Source organism: Dermacentor variabilis, chromosome 2, assembly GCF_050947875.1.
Source record: "Dermacentor variabilis isolate Ectoservices chromosome 2, ASM5094787v1, whole genome shotgun sequence".
Taxonomy (NCBI): Eukaryota; Metazoa; Arthropoda; class Arachnida; order Ixodida; family Ixodidae; genus Dermacentor; species Dermacentor variabilis.
In genome coordinates this window covers 24,165,675-24,171,508 of record NC_134569.1, presented here as the reverse complement: position 1 = coordinate 24,171,508, position 5,834 = coordinate 24,165,675, and the positions used below count along the sequence as shown (strand labels likewise).

The following is a 5,834-nucleotide window of genomic DNA, read 5'->3' as shown; positions in this document are numbered from 1 at the left end:
ACGGTGCCACGACCAAGTAGAGGGGAAGGGGGGACGATCTGTCGCCCGTGGGCTCCGGCCCAGAGGGTAGGGTGAATGACCTGTCGCCACGTGGTGTCAGACGCCTACCCTAACAACGCCAACGATGACTCCAGACTGCAGTGACAGGTGACGCTGGTGTGAATTGGTGTGCTCTGAAACCCTAACCAGTCATCGCAAAGAGAACCACTATTTTCGCCTACTGTACTAGAACGAATTTCGCGGCGATCTTGAAAAGCGCTCGAAAGGCAAGCTAGAAAGGGTGAGCGCAGGCGTACCGGGGGCGCTATGGCCCATTAAAGTTGAGATCAAAATTGATGTTCAAAGGTAATGTCAGTGGTGGATTATGCACCCATGGTGTGCCTTCACTGGAGCGTACACCAAACCGTAGATGCCTATTGAGCCCTTCCGTCGGGCTCGTTTGGGATTGTAAATGCAACATTCTACAGTCCGTAAAGAGTTTAACTGTCCTGAATACCGAAGAGATGTAAAATGAGCACTAGGACAAAACAGTCTACATCAGCGGGAGTATTCTGACACTTCTCTGTTGTTGTTTGTGACCACTCTCTATTTTCTTGGTGTTTGGTATCCTAGCCGGGATAGAATGAGGCACCCCTGCATTGTTCGTTGGAGACGTTGCAATTGGCTGTTAAGGTGGAGTTTGACTAGTTAGCGGATGGTGTTGTGCACCCCGAGTCGTAGTAGAAGCTGCGTGGACACATGTTGGGGTAGTCCCAGCGCTGCCTTTAGTGCCTTACGGATGAGGGTGTCCATCTATCCTGGCTAGGATACCAAACACCAAGAAAACCACAACTGGAAGACCGCACACTTCGTGCGCTTAGCATTCGAAACAAAATTCACGTGGCCCCAGTACCCCGGAATATGTACCCTGACCGTCGTAAAGGCCGAAGACAGGCAAGAGCGCAATCCCTGGCTCGACTCTTTGGCGATGACACATCGGACACACCGGTCCTATACACCGACGTGGCCCGGTAGCCATAGAGACGTGTCCTGTGTCTAGTCGTTGTATATAGTATATGCATGCTGAGGGCTTCGGCCACGCTAAACATGGTGGACAGTGACACGGCAGAAGAGGCTGCTATCGTCCTAGCCATCGTACACGCTTCAACCATACTGGCACCGAGTGGACCCATCACAGTGGTCTCTGATTCACAGTCCGCACGTTCATGACGCTGCCCGATCGGCCCACGATAGTGCCCATATTATACCATTACCACTGTCAAGAAGAGATGCAGCCACAAGACCGCTCCCTCGCACGCGAGCTTACGCAGATTCTGTGGAACACCATTGAATTCGCGAGCACACGTCTCCACAGATTGGATCTACGTCTGCAACTCCGTCTTCCACCAGGGTTACCACGAGCCGAAGCAACACTTCTGTGCCGCCTGTGGCTCGGCGTGCCATTCACGAACTCCTATTCTTTCCGCATTGGAATGGCCGACAGCCCTAGTTGCGACACCTGCGAGGAGACGATCGAGCACCTCCTCTTTGACTGTCCCCTTAATACGTGCTGTTGCGTTTCGCCTGCGACACGTGGTTTTGCCGGCGCGACTGCGGCGGGGCGGCAGACATTTTGGCCCGATCGTCGTCGCCGCAACACTCATCGCCAGGTGTTTCCAGGCGCGTCTGCGGCGATGCGACCGCCTAGGGATCCTCCTCGCATTCCAGTCATTGTGCCCGAAACAGGCGATGCCAAAGCAGGGATCTCATTCCAGTTATTGGGCCCGAAACAGGCGATGCCAAAGCAGGGATCTCGTTCCAGTCATTGTGCCCGAAACAGGCGATGCCAAAGCAGGGATCTCATTCCAGTTATTGGGCCCGAAACAGGCGATGCCAAAGCAGGGATCTCGTTCCAGTCATTGTGTCCGACCGGCAGCGCCACGACAGGGTGCTACGAGATCGTGCGCAGCGCCACGACGGGGTGCTACGAGATCGTGCGCAGCGCCACGACAGGGTGCTACGAGATCGTGCGCAGCGCCTCGACATGGTGCTACGGCATCGCTACGACAGTGTGCGTCACCATTAGCCCATTGTACATTCACGTGCTCGTCTTTTGAGGGGTTCCTTCTTGCCCTCAACTGCGAGAGTATAAAAACAGCTGCCCCCGGACGCCAAAAGGAGGGCTCCGATTTCTTCTGTTGAGTGAAGTGCTCTCCCGTCTCTCTACTTCGGTCAAACCTGACCGCCAACTCTTTGCGATGTTAAAATAAACAAGTTGTTTCGTTGTTACCAGTCGACTCATGCTTTGCCGGGACCTTCGGATGCTTCCAGTTGTACCCCAGGCCGCCAGGCCAACGCTACCCTTGGGGCTTGCGACCCAGGTACAACCACGGGCGTCAGCGCCGAGTTCCCAACAGATCGTACCAGCAGTCCGATCTCAAACAGTGCTAAGAAAAGTGCTCGTGACCGCGCTCGAAAAACAGGACAATCGCTCCTTCACAGAAGAAAAAGTTGTAGGACACTGGTCCAGACGGGTTTCGGCAAAGTGGAAGTGGATGGGAGAACGGCGCCGTGGTAGCTCAATTGGTAGAGCATCGCACGCGACGTGGGATCGTTCCCCACTGCGGCAAGTTTTTTTTTTTCATACACTTTCATTTCTATTATTTAGCATAATTTACTCTCTTGACTCTTTAAGCACGACTATATTTGGCTACACTTGCTCCTAATGAACTTCTATGTAGGTTGATTCTAGACGGATGTACGAAGTTGTTTTTGTGCTTATTAGGTGTAGTTATAATAGCCGCTTATATGTGCAGGCATAATTTAAATACTTTTTCTAAGGTTTAAATTGGGGACACAGGTTTATTGAAGGAAGCGTATGGCATATATTCATCGAAAATGAGCACCTGTGTCGAAAGCTTAAAATATGAGCTTCTTGGGAACGAGAAACTAGGAACGCACTCAGTGGCACGAGAACGCTTGGCGTACTGTACTCACAAACCTTGGAATAACACTAAGCGTGGTTAGTTGTGCACTCACATACGCGAGTGTCTCTTTTTTATTTAAGTTGTTCTTGAATGTTTTATTTCTATTAAATTATATTCTCCTATGGTCATTTTTTCTTGACATCAGCCTGCCTATGTTGTTGTTTTTCTTTAGAGTGCAGCTCTTAGACGCCCGTTCCTACATTGAGCGTCGGCCTCGGCGTAACCGGCAGAACGAACGCGGAGCGCAGCGGAGGATGAAAGACGGTATGTGCGGAGAGCGCGAGAAGGAAAGCGGAGGGGGAGGGTACAGCGGAAGCATGAGGAAAACGGAGAAGGAGAGTATGGCGACAGGCTGAGGAGGAGGGTCGTGTGCCGCGCGAGACGTGCTCTACAGCGGCGACCCGCCACGAGATGGCGCCACAATCGCGTGTGCCGTCACCCGGTTGCCGATCACGTCATTACTAAGGCATGAGGCGAGCACGTCCACCGATACTATATATGAAAACAAAGCGTTGGCGTGGGCTTCGGACCCACTACGCGTGCGCTACTTCGCCTGTGGTAGTGGTGGTGATAAACTTTATTGAAAGGGGGAAGGGTAAAGGGGGACGTGGCTGAGGGATTGGTCTCAAGTAAGGCCCTGGGCCTGCTTCGCCTGCGGAGCCGCCGCTAGAGAATGGACTCCAGGCGAGCCACACGTTCCCGTTTACGCTTTCTTTCTGAACAATAAACGACGCAACCGGTGGAAGTGCTTCGTCTGCCACTGCTGCCGTTCAGATTAAAATTATTTGCCTCAATATATCGCTAATTCAAAACACCCAAAAAGCTGCGCTCAAATTTCGCATTAGGGAGTATCGTAATCTTCGGTGAAATTTTTATGTCGTTCTATAATTCTCTTCTTTCTGTCTGCACTACGTAATTCTTGAATATTCGCACAGGTTGGATATGGGCCACTGCTGGTACTACTACAACGGTCTCCAACTGCATAAACGTTAAACCAGCGTTCAATGCCTTTCGGCAGCCCTGCTCGATATTGATGCGGCGGGACTGTGGCGATCACGCGGAACGAGCATCTGGAAAACGAACAGGTGAGTGTGCAAGACAATATTTTCGATAAGTAAAATCGCTTAGTTGAAGAGGATAAAACAAGACGAGAGTAACGAGGGCTTCTGCTTCTCCTTGCTTCCGTGTCGCGCCACTGAGGGGACTCCTCAGTCCAGAAGTCATACGGCTGCCGCCGCCCGGCCTGCCCGCCACACCAGCTGTTACTGGTCACAGCCTGTTCAGGTGTTGGGCATGCGATTAGGGGAAAGTTTGAAGTGCAAGTGGTGCGATACAGCGAGGCATAGACTCCTCAGTTCGGGCATTTGTGGGAATATAGGGTGCGTTGTATGGCGTGATAGAGGCCTAGTCGAGAATAGGTGTTTGTCAGCAGTTTCCGCCACGCAACTGCCTCCTCCCTTGTGATGAACGAGAATAAAGGGGGATAACTGAGGGGCCCGATTATTATTAATCACATCATGAGAAGCCAACAAACAAAGGCACCAACGAAAATATAGGGGAAATTACTTGTACTTACTAATTGAATTAAACCAATGACAAATTAATGGCAATGAACGTGGATTAAAAAGCAACTTGCCGCAGGTGGGGAACGAGCCCGCGTCTTCGCATTACGCGTGCGATGCTCTAACCAATTGAGCTACCGCGGCGCCGTTTTCCCCATCCACTTTCTTGGGTATATATGTGTCACTACTAGAACTAACCCTGGGAGTGTCAGGCAGCGCCACCACTCACAAACCTTGGCGGTGGATGTGGAACATCCTATCTGCTGCAGGCGTCAAGAGTACGTGATCTTTCTGGATGAAGGCAACTGGTCAATAAACCCGCACGTGCTACCTGAAGGCATCAATGTTGCCAGATTCGAGACCCTCGTCTTTGAAACTCTTGTGAGGGTTTCATGAGGAGATGGACGGGCGGTAGTGTTGGACGAGGTTGGAGTAGGTGGAGAGCATGGTTTCCACGTGGTCTAAGTCGAAGTATGGGTTATGTGACCTAGTCAAAGAAGTGGTGCTATTGATGCTTCTGATTTCGTTCGGCGTCAAGGTATCTTTACTGTCTGGTGCTGCTTTTAGGGCGTCAGTCCCAGAGAGGAAAAAGAAAACAAGGACTGCTAAATGCGGTGCATACAAGGGGCATGTGCGCGTGGACTGAAGAGTAGGTGGGACAGTGTGCAAGGGCCTTGAGAGTGTAATACGTGAAGAGGTGACATCGTTATTTGTAACACGAACAGGAATAAGTTAATTTAGAGCATACCATAAGCCAATTTCGCATGTTTGCTATTGAGCTGCCGCATCTCCTTTCTTTCTTCTCTATAATAAAGTGAGATAAATAAATAAATAAATAAATAAATAAATAAATAAATAACTGTCGTCGGTGACGACAAACTACTCATGGCATGTTACTTATTCGAGCTATGGTGGTGGTGGCGCCTCTTATAGCTTAATATGTCGGTATTAATTTACTTGATTATGTGACCCACCACTGCGAAAAAGAAAGTAAATTGGGAGTGCTAACCACAGTCTCTCCTTCACTGTGGTAGACTTCGGGTACATACCATGATATTGTTATTCGTTATAGCTTTTAGTGCTCAGATTTACCGACGTCCCCCTTCGCTATACAATCGAACGCCTCTACAACGAACCCCTCTACAGCGAAATGACTTGTATAACGAAGCAATGATTATGTCCCGGCCAAATTCTTACCTTTCATGTGTATTGGGAGCGCGTATAAAACGAAAAAAATTGTCTGTGCAGCGAAGGAATTAAGACGACTGCAGTGGCTGGTTTGTCGCTTTAAACGAACGCGGTGTCG

The 5,834-nt window shown here is 50.3% G+C and overlaps 1 non-coding gene across 1 annotated transcript; it reads right to left on the bottom strand.

Moving 5' to 3' along the window:
* Positions 1–4,599: 4,599 nt before the first annotated feature.
* TRNAT-CGU (transfer RNA threonine (anticodon CGU)) lies at positions 4,600–4,672 on the bottom strand. The gene has a single exon. It is a non-coding gene; the product is annotated as a tRNA-Thr (tRNA).
* Between the last annotated feature and the right edge of the window lie 1,162 nt (positions 4,673–5,834).